Source organism: Bidens hawaiensis, unplaced genomic scaffold (assembly GCF_021521415.1).
Source record: "Bidens hawaiensis isolate Kalapana, Puna unplaced genomic scaffold, B.hawaiensis_p1.1 tig00002759_1, whole genome shotgun sequence".
In the NCBI taxonomy this organism is placed as follows: domain Eukaryota; kingdom Viridiplantae; phylum Streptophyta; class Magnoliopsida; order Asterales; family Asteraceae; genus Bidens; species Bidens hawaiensis.
Window position 1 is genome coordinate 2,629,834 of NW_027491149.1, and position 22,855 is coordinate 2,652,688.

A 22,855-nucleotide genomic window follows, 5' to 3' on the forward strand; every position below is an offset into this window, starting at 1 on the left:
CATTAGAATATACCAAACTTAACCAATTCTGCTAAAACTTAAATAATAAGTTAAACGTTAGTTAATTAACACATATAATTGATATACGGTTAGCCGAGCCCAGTTAAATAGAGGAATAACCATTAACGGTGAACAAAACCGGATTCAGGTGAGTTTTTAGCCCCATTTCCTTGTTATGTTTTCGGAGCTGTGTGCATACTCAATGTGAATGTTAATAAACTTACCTTAAGTGGTAAGTGTATGTCATAATGATAGATATTATAGTTATGTTTATGTTATGAATGCATGCTTAACAGTACGTGAAAGATCTACGGATATTGAATGTCTTGTTAAGGAAGGTATTGTGTAGTAAGTATGAACTGAGTATGTGAAAGAAAGTATGTATGAGCAATGTATGTATGATATTATTGAAACTATGTATGAATGTTATAATAATAATGTCAAAGTAAGGTAAGGTATGGTTGTATGGTAGCAAAAGGGAACCGGGCCCTAATAATACTCGAGGCAAGAGGGAACTGAACCCTAATAATATTCGAGGCAAGAGGGAACCGTAATACTCGAGGAAAGTAGGGCGTGATGCTCTTTAAAACGTAGAAGTATGAATGTAAGTAAGATAAAATATGAAAGGCAAGAAAGTATGAAAGCACGAAAGAATGAAGATATGAAAGTATAAAGTATGAACGAAAGTATACATATGTGTATAAATGATGTATAAAGAAAGATATATATATATATAATATATATAAACAAAGACTTAAAAATCCTACGTGTCGCGATGTGGTTGCTCTCCCTTTTTTTGGAGTCACCAGATTTGCTTGATTTTTAAATGGAGGTTTCTCATGCATTTGACCAGAATTCACGGGTATGGGTCTCACCAAACCCAGATTTTCCTTAAACGGGTTATAACATCTCATTAAATTAAAAATTATTCTCACCAAATTATTGATGAGAAAATCCTATAAAATAGGATATACTAAGAATTATTATATGATTTAAAAAAAATATTATTTATAATTAAGAAACAATTTTATAGTAAAAAAAATAAACGGGTCTTGGGTCTCACCAAACCCAAATAACTTTTAAACCGGGTTATAAAATCTTAGTTATTTGTGAAACTCTTTTATTATCAAACTCTAATATAAATTTTCTTACAATAAATAAAATTTGAACTCTAAAAAAGTATATAAATATTAAAAACGAATGAATGAATAATGTAAAACATCCCCCATAATACGGGGGATAAAAACTAGTATATATATATATATATATAAGTAAGGTAATGAATGTATGATTAACTAGAACTCACTCAGCGTAGCTGACTTTTAGTATGCACACAGGTGAGTAGAATGAGGCAGCTAGCTTGAAGAGGGCACCATGGCAAGAAAATAAAGAAGCTGGCATCCGAATAATTATGATGAGTTTATGAACAATGTTTATGATGAAAGACAAAAGATGTTTATTTAAGACAATTTTTTGTAATGTTATTGAAAGTTTGTATATTCCGCAAAAGTTTTATTTAACTCTGATATTTAGAACTGTGTTTATGAGTAAAACCAACGTCCATAGTGAGGCACCGGGAACAGGGCCTTACATAATTGTACATATGTGTATAAAAATAACATGTACATATACATATATGTATATACGTTTTTATAAGTACTAGTGGGAGAGCCCGCACGTTGCGGCGGGCTTATATCGGTGCTGAATATAATGTGTGTCAGAACATAGATAAAAATAAGCATGTGACAACAATATTAGTAATATATTTATAGTTCTTAAAAAAGTAAGAATGGTCGTTCGAAAAACAATTTCCTTCACACACAACTTTATGATCATCTGATATAAACCGAAGCAGAAATCAACGGGGTTGTTGACCATAAGAATCTCTATAATTCATTTTCTCAATCAAACTTCTTCAATGTGTAGGTCTAGTGTATATATAAAAAAACATTAAACAAATAATAAGATTTCAGTATCAAATATTTAACATAAAACATTTAAGCTAAAACAATCATTTATCATAAAGTTAAAAAAAGATTAAATATGTAAACTGTTATGTGTCCATAGGCACTAAACAGAGCATCAAATAGTTTTTCAGTGAGCTACAAATAGTTAAAAAGTCATCACACAGATGAAATTGCATCAAGTGAATACAGTAATAAAAGAAGAAATGAGAAGCAGATAGATAACATCATAATTAGATTAATAACAAATGTAAAAATGAAATGACACATACATATAAAGTCAAAATTAGATTGCTTTGTATGTCCATCCATGAGTCGATAGAAATGTTGACCAATCCAATGAGTTGATAAGTAAGACAAATTATAATCATCAAGTTACTTAGACTGTTATAGTAGGAAAAAGTCTTGCCTTTTAATTTCCGAGATTGTTTTACCCATTAATGAAATCAAAAGCTGACCCGTTACAGTAGTTGACCCGTTAGTAAAAACCTTCTTTCACCTGTTACCCGTTAATTAAAAACCTACCTTACTCGTTATGAAACAAGTTGTCCTGCTAACGGGTTAAATTTTACCCAATGATAAGAACTTTGTTTTACCCGCAAATGAAACAAAAAGTTAACCCGTTACAAGGTTAAATTTGAGTAGTTAATGGTATGACAATATAAATGATCAAGTATATGGGTTAATATAGAACTGTAAGATAGGTAACTTGTCCTTGTATTTTCTTTGTCAAAGCCATCAAGTCGACATCGATACCATACGCGATTTGCAAAAGTATACTAACCATTTGAACGAAGAATTTTGAACATAAAATAAATTAGTTAATAATCTAGAGCTACCTTTTTCTTAGTTTGAAGAGGCTCTTCAGCTGCCTTCAACCGCGCAACCGAATCATTAAGGGTGTCGACAAAAAAATGATCTTTATCACGTCCTGTGAATTCAAAAAAATTGTTCAACCCCACAAAAAAATACCATTTTGGAGATAATTTTTTCTTCGCCATGTTGTTCCCGTCCTTTTATGTGAGGATCCGCTAACCTTGGACAATGATTTAGTTAGACATGTTCACAAAATTGTTTGAAATACTAATGCACATTTTGAAGTAAACTAACCATTTATATCAGATGGTTTCATATCTGATGCTTCCACAATTTCCACCAAAGCCCAAGCAACCTAAAACCCAGTTTCTATATAGCACAACAAAAAAGGAATTAAGTTCAAAACCAACCAGAGCAATTTGTAATATCATGAACCACTGATTGTTGACATGTTGTGCAAAAAGAAGAATAATAATAATAAAATAATAACATAAAAGGGGTACAACACTACCGCAATGTCACATTTCTCCTTCATTGCACACTGCCAATCTTTACACATTACTTGCAGACCGTCCACTCGTTTGCCTAAATATGTCAAAGTTTGAAAGATATTATGTTAGTGTTTTGGTATAAAGTTTTTTTAAAAGGCTAGAGTTTGCAAGCAAAAAACTCATGTAGCCAGCAATGGTCTGTTGAGGATTTGTAAAAGATTAAAAAATCAACTAAATTTTGATTGAAATTCATAAATGTCAAAAGACAAAAGTAAAACACTACTTCATTCATACAATATGGCCAACAATGTGTGTATGTATGCATATAATATGGCTTAACCTTTGTTGGTAAATGAGTTTGCACACTAAATATGATCAAACACCACATTACGGCTTAATATATGAGCTGTAAGATGTTGTAGATACAGAACTACCAGCAATTTAGCTTAAACTATATCTAAAGTGCAAGTTATATGCAAAGTATGTAAAAAATGACTGTAATGCCCCTAATACACAATTTGCTTACGGTTAAGAACAGAACAAATGCTGCAGAAACGGGATACCAACTACCAAGAATTTTTTTTTTAAAAAGGGTCATTGGTTCTCTAAGGTGGGTATCGAAGGATTACATTAAACTATATGCAATTTTTAGTTAACTACTATCTTGGTTTTTTCATTATGTCATTTTGCTTAGCGGATTGTCTAAAATGCAAGCCTAGACAAACTGTATAGAGAATAGACTAAAATGACCCTGAGAAATAATCCAACATTTTGTTATTATTGAACAATCACACTATATATGATCAAATACCATAGTATGGCTTAATATAGGTAAATTGTACCTGTATTTTCTTTGTCAAAGCCATTAAGTCGACATCGATAGCATATGTGATATTGTTAGACATAAGCTAACAACCGTCAGGATTAAAATTATCAAGAAAACATGATTGCAGTGTATAAAATTTGTCAATAAATTGAACTCTATGATGTCAATAATAAGAAGCATATATGTGTTCCATGCGATTAAAACAATTGAAAGACTTTTCTTATTTCGGTTTAAGGATTAAGATATGCAAAATGCATAAGAGGTGGCTATCACAGTTGCTTTAGTTACATACTTCACCAAAAATACTTTATTACAAAAAGAAACCTACATGTCACATTCATGGGTAATTTAACATATTCATATAAACCAAAACTTGAGTACAAAACAATATTAAAAATTATATATGATATCACTTGCACATAATATATATATTAACTGCAAGCATAGAACTCCCAACCTTTTCCAAGTTTTTGTTAATGAAAATGGATCTTCTCTCTTAATGTGGCCATTTTCTCATGTTGAAGGATCTCCAACTTAGTTGATCATCGGCCTTACTCTAAAAAAGAAATTAAAAAAAAAACAGTGTTTTAGCAAAAAAAAAAAAAAAATTTAACAAGCAGAAGGTATAACAAAAGGGTGTTTTCATAACGAAATCGATCAAAATCAACCAACATTTGACAAATTTAATGGACTACTTACATGATGATGATTAGAAAACAAACGTGATAAGATTCAATTTCTGGATTTAGGGTTTCTTTTAAAGTGGGCGACTTATCAGTGCGTCACCATCACTACGAAAGGAACCGGCTAGTGATTATGATTGCAATAATATTGATTGCAATTGAAGGTTAAGGTAGCCCTAAGATCAATTGTAACGTTGTCCGAAGATCAGTTGAAAGTCGCCGGCCTAAGTGAGTGTAATAAAATGGTATAAAGGTAAGATAGTATAGAAGGGCCAAGAATCATAAAGCATTGTGAATACTCTCGCTGGAGAATTAATGAGAAATGAGTATAGGTTTGTCGGCCGGTGTAGTGTCATAAATTTAGCGGCGTCTCCCTAATTAATTTTTACAGCATCTTAAAATTGTAATATTACTATTTTGTCCATCTAAAATGTTTTATATATAATATAGATATTCTATATATATATATATTACATCATTTAACACGCTTTTACATTCAATGTCCATTCAATCCCGTCTCCAGCTTATTTTCAATGTTTCTGGCAAAATCAGTTCTGCAACTATTGCCATGTCTTGGCATTAACAACCCATTAATATCATCAATTGAAAATCTTGCACGTCCGTTACGTTACCACCCCTCTACCTAAAAGGTTAAATCAATTGAAGACATTGTACCTTCAATTATCGTATTCTTCAATATCCAAGCCTCCTTCTATTCCATTGATATCACAGCCGATGAAAGATTGTAGGTAATCTTACGTTTCATTAAACCTGAAGCTATCTCATTATGGTTTTAGGTTTTTGTTTTGACCTTCTTAATTGGTTGATTCTTTTTATGGTTTTGTATCAGGTGTTCCCAAACACAACATCATCTCCACTAGACTGGTTAGTTAGGGTTATTTGAAATTTGTCGTTTCTATTTATTTTCTCATTTTTCTAACAGTAATTTGAATAAACTGATATTTTAATGTCTAAATAAATGTGGATTAGTTTATGTAGAGTTAAATCTAACTTTGTTTTGCATTTATCAAACCCCCTAATTTGAATCTAAGGAATACTAATTGAGTTCCAAAGGTCCAAATACATAACACATTTTGTTATCATCATCATCTTCATCTGTAATGATTTCTTAGAACATTACCTACTTTTATAACCTCAGTGAATACTATTTTAGTTCAAAAAGTCCAAATATATAGCATAGCTACTATTTTTGTATTAAACGTGGTCAGAAAATATAAATGTTCATTATATTTATACAAAATTTATATATCTTGCAGATGCCTTTCAACTCGGGTCAATGACAAAAGTTTTGAATCTTCTTATTCTTCTAGATTTGCACATAATATATGATAAGTTTTGGTGCTCATCTGTTGCAGCTGGTTATTCAGTAAATGCTAAAACCAATTTTAAGGTAAACAAATGAAATACTATAAACAATATTTGCAAGTTAAAAGTGTTCATGCTATATGTTTCCAAATCATCTTTACTGGTTTCACATATTCTTTTATTATTTCAAAAATCTATAATCTATATTATCTATATAATGCAGATAGGATGGAAAAAATGATGAATTACTAAGACACTGTTATATTAAATTCGTTCAAAGTCTCCGACCATGTTTGCACATCTCTCAGTACAAGTCTTCGGTAGTTAAAGTTTACTTGAAATCTTATTATTTTGCTTCCATTTTATAGGTGGTTTAAGTTGTTAGTGGAGACTGTGTCATCTGAGTCAAAAGGGATAGCCACTATTATTATTGGAAAAAAGGATGCCCGGGTACATCTTTTATTAATCTTAATGATTATAATCGAAAAAACTAGGTCCGTTAATGAACCGAAAAGGCACGAACTAAGCATTATCATGTTCGCTTGTCTAACTTTAATTGAACAAATAACCGAACGTGAACATTTAAACGAACGGGTTTTTTTTGTTCGTGTTCGTTTGTTAAGAAAAGAAACTAACAAACAAAACTGAGCTAAAATTAACGAAAAGTATATGTGAACTACATCGTGTTGGGTGTAAAAAGTTATTAAAACTAGACTAACCTATAGTGTGCCAGAATAATTTAGATACATCTTTATGAATGTAAACGACAAACGAGTCAATCGACAATCCGACATAACCCGTATGTTAAACGGGTTCTGTTTGGTTTGGTTGGGTTGTGGTTAAGTTAGTTGGCATGCCATCCTTTTAAGACATTCAACTTTTTTGACTCAACTTGACTCGTTTTGCCAAGTTTTAAATTTACTTTTTACAGTTGTGTGATCTAGATTTTTATCACAAGTGTAGGGATAGACAAAAAGGCCTCTAATACAAATAAATGAATCAACCCTCACAACAGAAGTGGCAGTGAAAACCGCAGAAGCAATGACATCTGCAGCAAGATTAAATTTTTTTTTTCACTTCTACTTTGAGTGTGAACTTACTATATTCGAACAAGAAATCATAATAACTATTTTTCTGTATTTCTTGTTTGAAGAATGGCAGAATGCATGGAATTTTTTTGTTGACTTTGCGAACGTTCTAAGTCAAGGTAACTTTTGAAGTTCTTGACGTTAAACTTTTCCCACCTTTTTCAAATTTATATACCGTCATTCTAAAAATCTTAACTTATTACTCTCTTTTAGTTTTTATTCGTGCAAAACCAAACAAAAACCCAAAAAATGGTTTATGTTTGGCTTTCGGTTATTACAATTTCACGCAAGCACCTTAATCCATGACTTGACTGAACCGAAACCATGTGAAAAACCCAAAACCAAAAACTTGCATACTATGGATCATTGTCTTTTTGTTAGATATGTTTGCATCAGTTCTTGTTGAGGTTAATCTTGATTGGTCGCGTCTAAGTCTGGTAATTGGATATGGGTCGAAAATATGGATCATATCAGCAGGTTATAAAACTTGCAAAATTGGAGGTTAATTATGGCGCGTTTATTATGTGTACGTGAATTATATTGTGTGAGTGTGGGAGTTTGGGGCCTGAAACCAACAATTCATTTGCTTAATTTTCGTTTGGGTTTATGTTGGAGTGGATGTTGGTAGTTGTTAAATGGAAAATTGGGCTGGTGGAGGAACCAAGATAAGATGACTTTTCATGTTTGTTTGCAAGAATGCATGCTAATTGTTAGAGTTGTAAATAGCGTTTACCTGGTTTGTATATTTATCGTTTTATATATCATATGCATCTTATTTAAACATATTAATGGATGTTTTTTCTGCTCTTTTTCTTAATTAATTTGAAATCACATCTGCAGCAAATGGAAATCACATCAAAACTCCTTCAATTTATCGCCCACTACACACACTCTAAGTGTATTTCAACTGTCAGTGGAAATGATATCTTGCCTTAAAGCTACTAATTCGGGCAAAATGGACAGTTTGTTTTTCTATTAAAAAGGTACCACCCTCCAATTGTCTTGTGTTGACCTTAAAAGAAAAACTCAACCTTTTTGTCTCATTATCATTATTTTTTTCTCAACCTACACTAAGATCTCTTGCATTAACAAATAGAAAATTAGGGTGCAGTCACGAACCGTCCCGATGCCATCGAATTTCCTTTGTGTATCCGTCACAAACCGAACTCATAACATCCAAATCCCCATTGTGTTCCCGTCGCAACGCGCGGGCTCAACTACTTGTATATATATAGGATTGATTTCTTTTGAGAACCTATTTGAGTTTTAAGAACTTAAAGAACTCAATGTAACAAAAAAAAATTTTTGAATTTTTTTTACACATTGGTAATACGTAAGTGTAAATAACGTAAAAAAAATTACAATATTTTTTACACACCGAATCGACTTTTTGCACATGTGTAACTAACATTTAAACTTATGTAATCATAAAGAATATTTATTCTATCTTCTAAATCATTTTTAATCAGATTTATTCTCAACCACATATTTCATATCATTTAATTAAATATGTGGTTCATATTGAGTTCTTAAAGTTCTTACAACTCATTAAGTTCGCAAAAGATCTCTCCCTATATATATATATATGGGAGATTTCAATTAAGAACCCTTTTGAGTTTTAAGAACTCGAAAGAACTGCGAGAAGTGAATAGGGGATGGATCTTGCGAGAAGTGATATTACAACGAGAAGTGCGAGAAGTGAATGTGTTACTCCATTAATCCCTAATTTTTCACTTCCTTGCTTATGATGTTACCTACATGTATGTAGGTTGTTTGTATTTATGTCTTAATACACATTCAAACCTACCTATACACATATAAATGTACCGAGCCACATTGAAACCTACGTACCTACACGCAAACATACATACACATATACAAACATACGTACCTACACACGTACATACGCACCTACACATACATACGCACCAACACAACACACCTACACATAAGGAGTGGAGTGAAATTAGGAATTAATTAAGTTACACCTTCACCTCTCGCTGTAAAAAAACTTCTGAAATGATCAAATACATACATACATATATATATATATATATGTATGTATATGTATAATTTAGCAAAAACGAGAATTGTTTTTATGAAACTGGAATGCTAGATAAACGTTTTGGTTTTTTTATATTTTTTTATTATTAAGGATTTTTTTTATAATCTAGAATGGTTCTCAAAGTTCTTGATTTTCAAATTTTTCTCACACGATCTCAATCCTATATATATAAAGGATTGGGATCGTGTGAGAACCATTTGGAAATCGAGAACTTTGAAACCATTTTGGACCACAAAAAACCCTTCAAGAAAAAATAAAAAATAATAAAAACATTTATAAAGCCAAAGCAAATGCGAAATAATAAAAGTAAAAAAACTAAAACGTTTATCTAGCATCTCAGTTTCATAAAAAATAATAGATAAATCTTGGTTTTGCAAAATTATACATACATGTATAATACTTATAATCAATCAATCAATCAATCATACCCAATGAAGTCCCACCAACAGCAAAGCCATAGGTAGGGTCTGGGGAGGGTGGGATGTAGGCACACCGTACCTCTATCTAAAGGGATAAAGAGGTGGCTTCTAGAGAGACCATCAGATCTAAAGTACATATGTATGAAGCAATACAAAGGAAATCAAAATTCAACAGTAATAATAATAATAATATACTAATACTATATATATGGAAAGAATAATACTAATACTAATACTATGTATGTGACCAAAATAAGATAAATAGAAGCCCTAAGGAATTCATTTCTCCCTAAAAATTCTTAACTTTAATAATACTATGTATAATACTTATAAGCGCGTATATATATATATATATAGGGGAGGGATAATTTGAGAACCTTTTGAATTGTTAGAACTTTGAGAACTCAATATGGACCACGCATTTAATTAAATGAGTATGGAATATGTGGCTGAGAATAAATCTGATTAAAAAATTAATCAAGAGAGAATAAGTATTTTTGATGATTACACAAGTTTAAATGTTAGTTACACATATGTAATAAGTCGATTCGGTGTGTAAAAAAATACTGTAATTTTTTGTACATTACTTACACTTACGTATTACACATGTGTAAAAAAAATTCAAAAAAAATAAATTGTTAAGTTGAGTTTTTTCAAGTTCTTAAAACTCAAAGCGGTTCTCAAAAGAAATCAATCCTATATATGTATATGTACACGTTATTTTTATACACGTGTAAAATTAAGATACATGATAATGTACATATGTGTATATTATATAACAAAAGATTAAATGATAATATACATATATGTATAATTAACAAAACCGAGTTTTTTATAAAACCGGAATGCTAGATAAACGTTTTGAATTTTTTTTTTTACTTTTTTAATATTTTTGATTTTTTTGTTTTATAATTTTTTAAATTTTTTAAAAGCTTTTTTTTGTTTAAAATGGTTATTTCAAAAAGTTCTCTTAGTATAGAAGTATTAAATACTTAAACAATATACTTTTTAGTTTGTTAGTTAAGTAAACTGTGATTTTCGTCTCTAAGGTTTGTCTAAACAGCGATTTTTAGTCAAATAGTTTCAAATTTATGATTTTCGTCCATGTGGTTTTATTTCACTTGTAATTAAGCCCAACTACGTTAACCCCGTTAAACCTTGTCGTTAAACCCATCAGTGTACCCCTCACGTGAGGGCAGTTTTGTCTTTTTCTACCCAAATAATCCCCAATCTTAATTAACAAGCCCCCTCACGTGAGAGGTTGAGGTATATTTAGAAAAAAAGGACAAAACTGTCCCTAGCGTGTGGCGTGAGGGGCACGCTGATGAGTTTAACGACCAGACTTAACGGGGTTAGTGGGGTAGGGTTTAATTGCAAGTGAAATGAAACCATAGGGCGAAAATCGCGAATTTAAAACTATTGTACTAAAACCGCATATTTAAACAAACTATATGAACGAAAACCGCAGTTTACTCTTATTAGTTTAAGATAATTCCAACAATAATAAAGAAACTAATTTGAGAGGTACGTGTTCAAGTGTTCAAGTAGTAGTGATTTGCTGTAGTCAGGATATATATGGAGATCATAGATAAATACATTTATCTAGTTGTCTATAACGTTGTTTAATCTTCCGCATATGCTGCTTCATATCTATATGGCCATCGTATCTTTCAATTCAATAGATCATCTTGAAACTTTTTAAATAAACAACTAATACAGTATTTTGTTGACAAATATATGATTCAAATCATGAGAATTACTTCTCATGAGCCGAAAGAAGAATCCACTAACAAATAATTTACACCTTTTTGTTCAACGGCGAATTTCTTTAGTTTTATTGTAGGTTCCTGGACGGATCGTACACGGGATGTCGCTATCTGCGCAGGTGCGGAATCCCTGCGTAGTTAGATACGAGTGCAGAATATGTATAAACCAAACACACGAACAATGAACGCACACGTTATATTGATAACCGAACACGTGACTCGAGATCACTATTACAGACACTGAGACGTAACACGTTCACTGAACAACTGAAACGAAAACCTAAAAAACCAACCACCAAACTGTTCCGCTGAACAGTTTATATACACGACAACTTCGCCATAGGCGAAGTCAATAACTTCGCTGGTTCAACAAGTTCGCCTGAGCGAACTTGTTGACAACTTCGCACGTACAAAAACATAAACATAATTACATTACAGACTCGATTACAAATGCTAGACTATGAACTACTGACACACATGTACTAACAGACTCCCCGTTGGCAGTAGCTTCATATCTTGATCTTCAAATCTTTAGTCTTGTAATCTTGCATCTCTACGCGTGCGCTCCTTCTCTAACACATACCGACACCACCCGTTGATATTTCCTAGCTTGATCCTTCCAAGCAGGAATGTAGAAGATCTTCTTCTCGTTGAGCATTTTCAGATCAGCCTGCGATAGATTAACAAGATGCATCGGGTCGTAAACCCTAAGCACTTCTTGTTCATCCTCATCTTCCATTACCGCCTCCGCTGTCTCACAATCCACGAACCACCATTTTAGGTCTTTCAGCACGTCCTTGGGCATGAGCTTCATCGGTACTTCTTTAAGGCACCGGATCGGTTTATATTTCATAACCATCCAAGGTTTTCCATCAACTCTCAGACCTCTATCCTTGTCTTCGACAAGTTTCCCCTTTTGTGGTTTCAGTAGCTCAAACTTTTTCTCTTTAACGCACTCCTTCCACACGATCTTCCCGATGATTCTAGCCATGTTGTCTTCACTTCTGTTTGTCAATCCCAATCTGGCTAAATCTTTTACTTCACATTCTGGCAGTGTGTTTAGAGATCTCAACGTTCTCCTGAAGTACTGAATGCCATCGTATCTCTTGATCACGAAGAGCCGCAGCTGCTCGTCATATAACCAGCAGATAATACCTTTCTTAGCTTCTGCGTATCCCTTAATATTGTAACTTTTTCTGAACATCTTAGGGACCGCCGGCTTCTTCGTCTTTATGAACCAGTGAGCACAACTCTCCTTCCAATTCGGTTGTTCCTCCCATTCAGTATCTTCCACCACGCTCTCATCACCCAACTCTGGTCTCTCAACCTCCGGAATCTCGTGTTCCACGGAGTCATCTACAATCTCACCCTCCTCTATCACGTTTTCAACAGTAATCTGCTCTCCGATCCTCTCGATCTCATCAACAGGCAGCACATCATCTTCATTCATAAACTCATCATCATCCTCATCCAACTCTTTCAACGCATCTATAACATCTTCAACATCAGCATCATCATCAACATCTACAACGTCGTCACCGGCTGCACTTGTAGACTTCCCCTCAGCTGTGGAAGCCCCAAGAGCCTGAGAGGTTCTTGGCAGCTCACCACCTGCACCTTCCGGTGCATTGGGATCATCGTCATGATCTTCTCTCCGTTTCGTCCTCAACTCATCTCCCCTACAAGTCTTCTCCCCCTGAGATGCCAAGAATGCCTTGAAGGCATCTATTACTTTTCCGTGTTCAACCAGGAGGGCTGCTTGTAGTCGATTGGATTCCACTAGGCTGTGAATGGTCTTTGTCTGTTTAGCAACAATCCGCTCTAGCGATGCAATCCTTTCGTTGTCAGAAGTAGGCGTTGGAGTTGGCGGGACATCAGCAGCAGAAGTGACCGCAGGTGGTACACTTGGTAACCCTGCAGTAGTGGTGACGGTCGACTCAACAAATCGTGCAACTACCACCGGTGGAGTAAGCGATTGGGGTGGTAGAGACACAACTGCTGGGGCCGACGTCTCGACAGCAGTAACCTGTGCTGTAGTAGGAATAAGAGACATACCAGACAAGGCAGGTGGAGCAAAACGTACCAGCCTTGAAGATTCTCCAGCTCCCGAACCCATACCTGTCCGTTCTCTTCGTGAACGTCTGAGCACAATCTGAACTGCTTCCTCTTCATCAACTTCGTCATCATCCTCGTCAACAGTTCTCGGCCTCTTTCCCGTAGTTCTCTCCCGATACACCATTAGTCGTCTTGCTTCAGCAAACGTTTCGTCAAGATCGGAGTCAGCTATCGAAGTAACTGCTCTAGTAACATCCATGACCTGAGAAACTGAGACATCCATATCAAACAATCCATGGCCGCTAAAAGCAGCATCAAGATCGACATCTTCAGTAGTAGGCACAGCAGAAGATGCAGCAGAAACCACAGTAGATACAACAGGCGCAGCTGGTACAGCATGGGGTGCTGCCGCCTGATGTGGTTGTGGGTCTCTGAACTCGTCCCCTCCTGCAGGAACATACTCCGGGTTGATGAGATACCCGAATAATGGAGTATGCCTGGGACGCAGCTCAGGCTTGCTACGAGTGCTCGAAGTGCGGCACTGAGCAAAGATACGTTTCGTCACGCATTCGACGTATCTAATAGGGCGTCTCTGCGGTAGCGACGGAGCGACATGATTCAGAATCATTTGTAAGAACCGAGGATACATGATAAATCGCTCGCGCGCCACAGCCCTCCTCTGACGATCGATCTCGTAAAAGATCAGCTGACTAAACGAATATCGTCGGTTGTAAGTCAGCGCAGCCATGGCAGACTGCATCGTCGTTCCCATCCCATCCGTTCCTGCCTTCCTCCCAGACATGCATACAATTAATACATGCATCAGGAAGCGCCACTGATCCCGCAAAAACCCTTTCCTCCTCTGCGAGTCCCCCAGCGGACCCGAATAACCCATCCTCAAATACGCTCCATCACGAAAAGGAGCTACGAACTCCGTTGGGTCATCTCTTGTTTCTTCCCCAAACCGCAAAGCCAACCGTATATCTTCCGAAGAAAACTGTATGTCATGACCATTTATGGTTGCTCGCATCACCGGAGGCTCAGGCCTGCAATCATAGTACACTGTCTGCCAAAAGTCTTCAATGTTAGGCAGTGAAATGGGCAGTGTATTTGTGATCGCATGAAAGACTCTTGATCGCTGGAGAAATGTGATTATCTCCCTGTAGTCTTCTACGCCTCTTGCGTCTGGATCTAAAATGATGTACTGGTTATGGGCCGGAAAGAATTGTCGTTGATCATCACCGTCATCACCACCAGCACCTCCAACAGCGGCCATATCTGCACAAAACAAAACAAGTTAGACAACGTTTAAGCAACTCACAAGTTTGCTTTGTACCACGAGCGAAGTTGTGATTAAACCAGTATAGGCGAACTTAAAGGTGAGGCGAAGTTGGGAACAACTTCGCTTCAACTGTAAGATCGTCTAAAAACTGTTAAGTAAATTTGTATAGGCGAAGTTGATGATAACTTCGCCTTATCACAACATCGCCTCAGGCGAACTTGAGTTCAAGGCGAAGTTACGGATAACTTCGCCACAGGCGAAATTAAGCTTCAGGCGAAGTTGTGGATAACTTCGCCTTAGGCGAAATTAAGCCACAGGCGAAGTTGCAGATAACTTCGCCTAAACCCTAACTTCGCCTGAATCTGAAACGGCGACTGTTCAGATTCAAGGGGTCTAGATCCGATGATTTCGGAACGATTTGACGATCCAGGAGTGAAGAACAACATATATTAATGGTTTTGAGACGTAAAGATCGTCCATGAACACGTATCACCGGGGTGAAAAACTTGGTTTTGAAAGTTCGACGACCCGAGGTCTCGAACCGGGTAAGAACTATAAAGAACGAGTAAGTTTGGGAATGATATTGACAACACATACCGTCAATGAACACTAGAAACTGGAAACAAAGATCGAAATCGAAAAGCAAACACGATCGCCGGATAAACTGTTTTTGATTATAAGTTCGCCGGAAATAATGTTGAGAATAATGAAACTGTTACTGTTTCAAAGTCTTTATATAGGGCAGAGTTTGTTCAGGCGAAGTTACGCTTAACTTCGCCTTGGCGAAGTTAAGCACAACTTCGCCGAATTCAACAACTTCGCCCGTAATTTCAAAATCAACCCTTTAAGTTTGAAGAATCTTGCACTTAACATTAGAAGCTTCCAAAAAGAGTTAAACAAAAATGATCATGTCCAAGTAACCAGTTATAAAATAATATAACTACAAAAATAGAAAAACTTAAAAAAATTAACGAAATAAGGGATCAAATTTCAGTCTAGTCAGGGACCACTACGTTTTTAGAAAAGATCCTAACAGGAATCATACTAACTACGTGACTGTCACTTGGATCCGTGTTTAGCTGTATTATGACATAGAGATACAGGTTGTAGGCATGTAAATAACTTAAATGGTTTTCATCGTTTCTGTGATACGGATTAAGGTTCAGTTAAGCTCAAAATTTAAGTAGGCAACAACTCAAAGATAATGATGCCTTCTATCTATTCTCAAAGCGTATTTGGCTATACCCAAGTCACCCCGAATTGACTTCGACCCATAGTGTCTGATTAACTTGTAGATACTCGTTGTCTGCTTCCCGTTCTTTTCTTACTCCAGAATTGAGAAGTCTTGATTGTTACTATGACTCATAAGTACTGAAAATATACATTTTTTTTTTTGAACGATACATACTTATAGACTTCGGAATACTAAACCACTGCAAGTCCCGAATCTGGATCACTGCAGTGTCTTGAAATGCTTTCATTACGGGAATCAGAACACTCACGGGCTCGTGTATGACTGGGTAGTCGCTTTTCTGCCTATCATTCGGAAAGATATGTATGAAGGCATTCAAAACTCTTAAGGAGTTTCCACGTAAAATCGAGTAGTTTAAGTTAGTATCACATACACTTTTACGCACCATAAAAATTACAATGACATACAATGACTGTTCTAAAGCCTTTTAAGCTTAATAACTTCACCAGTTAAGCACACACAATCAGTATATATATCATTTTCCAAGGTTAGATCAATTTTCTGTTAAACATAGCACATTTACTTCATACGAAGTAATAGACTTGAAAAGTAATTTCATTTCCCTCAAAAGTTTTGATTTCAATCGCCCCGATCACGTCAAAGTCTTCAGGTAAACGGCAATCCTGAGGATCCAATGGATCAACTGGACCGACCACATACAAGTATGTGTCCTTCTTACTAAGAATGACCGACTAATTTTCAGCAACTGTAAGAACACACGTCATAACTGCCCCGGTCACTTTCAGTCTTCCGGTTAATGGCGATCCTCATTCTCTAAGTCGAAACGAGGACCAAAACATATCCGAGGATATGTCCATCAAACTGAGGTAACCGACTAATTTTAAGCAATAATGAAACATTTTTTTTTTATTTTTTTTTTTATTTTAAATAAACAGAAAGACATGGTTACTCGGGATTGATCATCCCGTTTAGCTCAATTAGGTTTTGAAATCTGGCTTTATCAAATGCTTTTGTAAACAAATCAACAAAGTTTTCCAGTGTATCAACTTTTTCGATCTTGATCAGTTTCTTCTCAGCACAATCCCGTATGAAGTGATGACGAATGTCAATATGCTTAGTTTTACTGTGCTTCACGGGATTGTTAATTACTGAGATGGCGGCAGTGTTATCAATTAAAATAGGAGTGAGTAAGAAATTCAGACCATAGTCGCGTAATTGTTGCTGAATCCACAAAACCTGAGAGCAGCAGTTAGATGCTGCCATGTATTCAGCTTCGCATGTTGAAATTGCAACTGATGTCTGTTTCTTGCACTGCCAGGAAACTAATCTTCCTCCAAGAAACTGACAGCCTCCTGTTGTCGACTTCCGACTCTGATTGCATCCTCCATAATCAGAATCTGTATATGCCACCAGTTCAACGTCTCCTCCCTTTGGGTACCACAACCCTAGCTTCGGCTTGCCCTTGAGATACCGTAGTATCCTCTTTGCACCTTTCAAATGAGATTCTTTCGGATTTGCCTGAAAACGTGCACAAAGACAAACAGCAAACATTATATCAGGCCTAGAAGCAGTTAAATACATTAATGAACCTATTATCGCCCGATACAGAGTTGGGTCCACATCTGCGTCACCATCTGATTCAGTGCCCAATTTGTGATTGACGCAGATTGGAGTGTCATATGGAGAACTGTCCTCCATCTTGAATCTCTTCAGCACATCATGAACGTACTTCGTCTGATGAATGAACATCCCGTCCTTCTTCTGATCAACCTGCAATCCTAGAAAGAAAGTTAGTTCACCCATAACACTCATCTCGAATCGTTTCTTCATGACAGCCTCAAAATCCTGACACATGGATGCTCTTGATGCAGCAAAAATGATATCATCCACGTAGACTTGAACCAGCAGGAAGTCACATCCTTCTCTCTTCACAAACAACGTACTGTCGATCAATCCCCTTTCAAAACCATTTTCCAGCAAGTAGTCTGATAACGTTGAATACCAGGCACGAGGTGCCTGATGTAATCCATATAGCGCCTTGCTCAACTTGTATACGTGATCAGGAAAGTCTGGGTCAGGAAAACCCGGAGGTTGCTCAACATACACAACCTCATCAACTTTCCCATTTAGGAATGCGCTCTTCACATCCAACTGAAATACCTTCATCTTTTTAAATGCAACAAACGCCAAAAACAATCTTATCGCTTCCAAACGGGCGACAGGAGCGAACACCTCATTGTAATCAATACCCTCTTGCTGATTAAAACCTTTAACAACCAGCCTCGCCTTATTTCTTATGATAATCCCCTTATCATCTCTCTTGCACTTGAACACCCATTTTGTGCCTATAGCATGTACATTCCTTGGTTTTTCAACCAAAGTCCAGACTTCCATCTTCTTGAATTGAGCCAACTCTTCTTGCATGGCCTCGACCCACGAGCTGTCCTTAAGAGCCATTTGATAATTTTTCGGTTCAATCTGGCTAATAAAGCAGGAGTACAAACATTCGTTCATTATACCCGTTTCTTTTATGCTTGAATAAACACAAGTGTGCTCATTCAAGCTACTTCTGGTTTGTACACTGGAGGACACATCACCTATAATATTCTCCAATGGGTGATCTTTGTGAATTCTCGTGGTCGGAACAGCACCGACATGCAAATTATCTTCCAAATTTGAAGAGATCTCATCTATGGTTGTTTCTGGCTGAGAGTGAAAAGGATTAATAAATTCATCTTCAGTTGAGGCAGTAGGGGTACCAATAGTGTTTGATGTGGAAGGTTGAGATTTCTCAATCAGCTGTCGTTGCAATAGATTCTCTTCCTCATCAAATATCATCTTCGTCACAGCTCTTTCGTCTTCTTCAGAAATTTCTAAATCAGGTACGTTAAACGACTTAAAGAGCTTAACATAGTCGAAAAGCTCAGCAGGTCCATTGCTTGGTTTTGGCGATTGGTAACTAGTAATGTCGGTGTTACAAACCACCTCCACCTTGCAAGTCGAAGTATTGAAGACCCGTCTGTTGGGAGTCCCAACTACATAACCGACTAAGATTCCTTCATCGGCTACTTCACCAAATTTCGAATTAGTCTTCAAAATCGAACAAGGAGACCCAAATGGTTCAAGACCGCACAAGTTGGGCTTCCTTCCATGCATAAGCTCGTAACAAGTTTTTCCAAGTCTCTTAACGGTTAACACCCTATTCAGAACATAGCAGGCTGTAGCAACTGCTTCAGCCCAGAACATCACAGGAAGCTTCGAGTCTGCCAGCATAGTTCTGGCTCCTTCAATTAACGTTCGGTTCTTCCTTTCAGCCACTCCATTCTGTTGCGGAGTATACGGAGCGCTGTATTGATGTTCAATTCCTTTCTGAAGACAGAAGATTTCCATTTCAAAGTTCTTGAACTCTGTCCCATTGTCACTTCTGATGTATTTAACTGATTTACTCATGACGTTCTCAACTTTTGTAATTAGATTCTTCACCATCTGAGCCGTCTCATCTTTCGTTTTCAGAAAATATACCCATGAATATCGCGAGTAGTCATCAGTTATCACCAAGCAGTAAGAAGTACCACCTAGACTTTTTACATTCACTGGACCGAAGAGATCCATATGAAGTAGTTCTAGAGTACCGGCAATAGAATTGACCTTCTTGGTGAGATGGGTTTTCTTGTGTTGTTTTCCCTTCTTGCATGCTATACATTTGTCTTCAAAGTTAAAACTTTTTAAGGGAACGCCCATCACAAGCCCATTCTTGACAATGAAGTTCATCTTCCGAAGATGAATATGTCCCATTCTCCTGTGCCACAATTCTGATTCTGATTCGCTTGCTTTTGTCATTAAACAAGATTCTCCGGTGGCCATTTCAGTAGACCTCATGTCCATCACATATGTATTCGTTTCACGTGGAGCTTTCATTACTATCCATTCGTCTGGTATCTGAAAACCAGGCTTCAATACTATCGCTTCATTCTTCGTGAAATGGACAGTGTAATCTTTATCACAAATCTGCGACACACTCAGCAGATTGTGCTTTAACTCCTCCACAAAGTTTACATTCTCGAGTGTCATTCTCCCATTCGACACTGTTCCTCTACCAGTAATCCTTCCACCGCTCTCACCAGCAAAACTAACTCTTGCTCCCTGAACAGGTTTTAAATCTTGCAACAAGTGTTTGTTGCCCGTCATGTGCCGGGAACAGCCGCTATCTACAATCCAGAGATTGTTGGCAGCCCTGTTCAACTGTTCCTGCACAATAAAACAAAGAGTTAGAATCTTGGGACCCAAGACCAATTGGTCTTGGATCGATACGTCCCGTACCCTGGCTTTCTCAAGTTAGCATCAGGATAATTTCTGTAAGTCCTGTTAGGAAATCTCCTTGCAGATTGAGGGTAAAGCCTCCCAAACCTTTGTGAATTGTAAGTGTTATATCTTGTGGTTTGGTTGTAAAACTGAGGTTTGTTTTTATGAAAACTTGAATTCGTTACATTTTGGCATTTTATAAAGTTTTCATTTTTAGCAGTAACAAAATGACGCTTATACTCAGTTTTATTTGGCTTCACACCTCTGAATCTCGGCTTCAAAGGGCAATCTGCAACTAGATGTCCTAACTTGTTACATCTAAAGCAACATCGACTCTCCATTTTCTTGTCAAATGTTGGTTTGGATGTAGAGGCAGTGTTACCAGTCGTTCGTCTCACATAAGGTGGGACGTACGGATTGAGTGGAGAACTCTTTTTAGAAATTTTATTTTTATCTCCACCGGTGGGTAACCCTACCTTTTCTTTTGTCTGACCAGATTCGGACAACTTATCCGAATCCGATGAGACTGGACTCGAAACAGAAATATTCACACTAGAAACAGGCGAACTTGTTTCGCCACAGCTAACACTTGGTTCTACACTTGTAATCTTGATTGGAGTTGTCTGAGGAACTTCGAAATCAACAGATTTCTGAACACTCGGATTATAAGTATAGTTGTGGTTAAAGGGTGGTGGAACCTCGTGATAACCGATTCCTCCCCTTTTTGCAGAGGTACCTTGATCACTCACGAGATGATCAAGGATTGTCGAGGAATTCCTGAACTGCTCAAGTTTGCGGTTCAGTTCCACCACCTTTACCTGGTGGTCAGCAATCTGTTTATCCCGATCAGCAATCACTTTAGTTTTTTCTTCTAAAACTTCATAACTAAGATCAATTATTTCAATTTTCTCAGCAAGTTTAGTTTTTAAGCTTTGAATGTCTTTTTCACATGCTTTTATTTTAATTTTATAACTGTTTTCTCTTGCTTTCGTAAAATGGTGATCTTCTTTAATAGTTTTAAAATCAGCATCTAAACGGACGTACTGATCAGTCATTGTTGTTAGTTGCTCAGACAAATTTTCACAATTAGTACAAATATTCTTAGTACTTACCTCGGAGCGATTATCCTTGTCATCTGCCATGAAAGCGGTTTCTTCTTCAGTAGCTTTCTCATTCCCAACAACCTTCTCACATTCTTCAACTTCAGCCTCAGCCATGTTCGCTTGCTCACCAGATTCACTTGAATGCAGGTTCCAGTTGTACTCACCTGCTTCTCTGGTCAACATGGCATTAATCTCTCTGTTAACTCCAAAGTGTTGTGTAGGCCGACCTTGTCCTCGTTCAACCCTCTCATTTCTACATTCTTTAGCAAAGTGCCCGTATTGCTGACAATTATAGCACCTTACCTTAGATTTGTCGAATCCAGGCCTACCACCAACAAACTTTCTCCCAGTTTTATTCATAAACCGTTTAACTCGCCTCACAATCATTGCCATTTGCCATTGCAAATCCATCTCCTCCAGATCATCAGCATCGATCTGGTCGTAATCCTCATCTAGAGCCGCAGGATCCACAATCTTCCCCTGGATGTAGTTTTCGTAGGAAGTAATAAATGATGCATAGACTGCAAACTGCTCTTCAGCAGATTTTACACTCATAGGCATCTTGGAATAATTATTGCTTGAGGCATTTGCAGAGAAACCACTTGTGGATGCTTGAGGCTTTGAAGTACTTGATCCTCCAGCAACGAAACAGACATCACCGTTCGAGTTTACAGAAACGTTTCCTTCATGAGAAGAGTCAGAACCTGACTCCCCTTTTGAGTAATAAGCAGCAGATTCAGGCCTCGAACTTGAGCCTGAGTTAACCTTTGCACCATACATACCAGGGTCTTGTATCTGATCTGTTGGTGTTTCTTTTCGAACCATATTAAGCTCATAAGTTCTGAGCTTGTTTACTGCCGTTTCCAAATCATAATTCGGAAAGTCTCTGTCTTCCCTCATAAGAACGGTGTACATTTCCCACTTCGGTGGGAGAGCATCGAGAAGCTTTTCAACGATCTCTTCTTCTCGGTAAGCAATCGAATAATTGCTAAGCTCTGTCATTAGATGATAGTATCTGGTGATAATATCATCCAGTGATTCGTTCTTCAAAAATTTGAAGACGGAGAACTGAGTTTTCAAAAGTTTAATCTTTGATGCACGGATACCCACGTTCCCCTCGAATCTATTTTCAAGAGCATCCCAAAGCTCTCTCGCAGAAGTGTACTTTCGGAACGTATGGAGAACCTCTTGAGGAAGTGCCACTGTTATCGCAGCATGGGCCTTGCTCTCGGCCTCATACATTTTCTTTTCTTCGTCCTCCATTTTGCTATACTTCTTAACCACATCACGACCTTCGTATTGCATAGTTGGAGGGATATATCCATCCTGGATGCACACCCACATTTTTGCATCCTGGTATTTAATGTATTGGATGAATCTGTCCTTCCATGCCATGAAGTCAGTTCCTTTCATCAACCTCGGGGCTTTAGTGGCTGACCCCGCTTCTACTTCCATC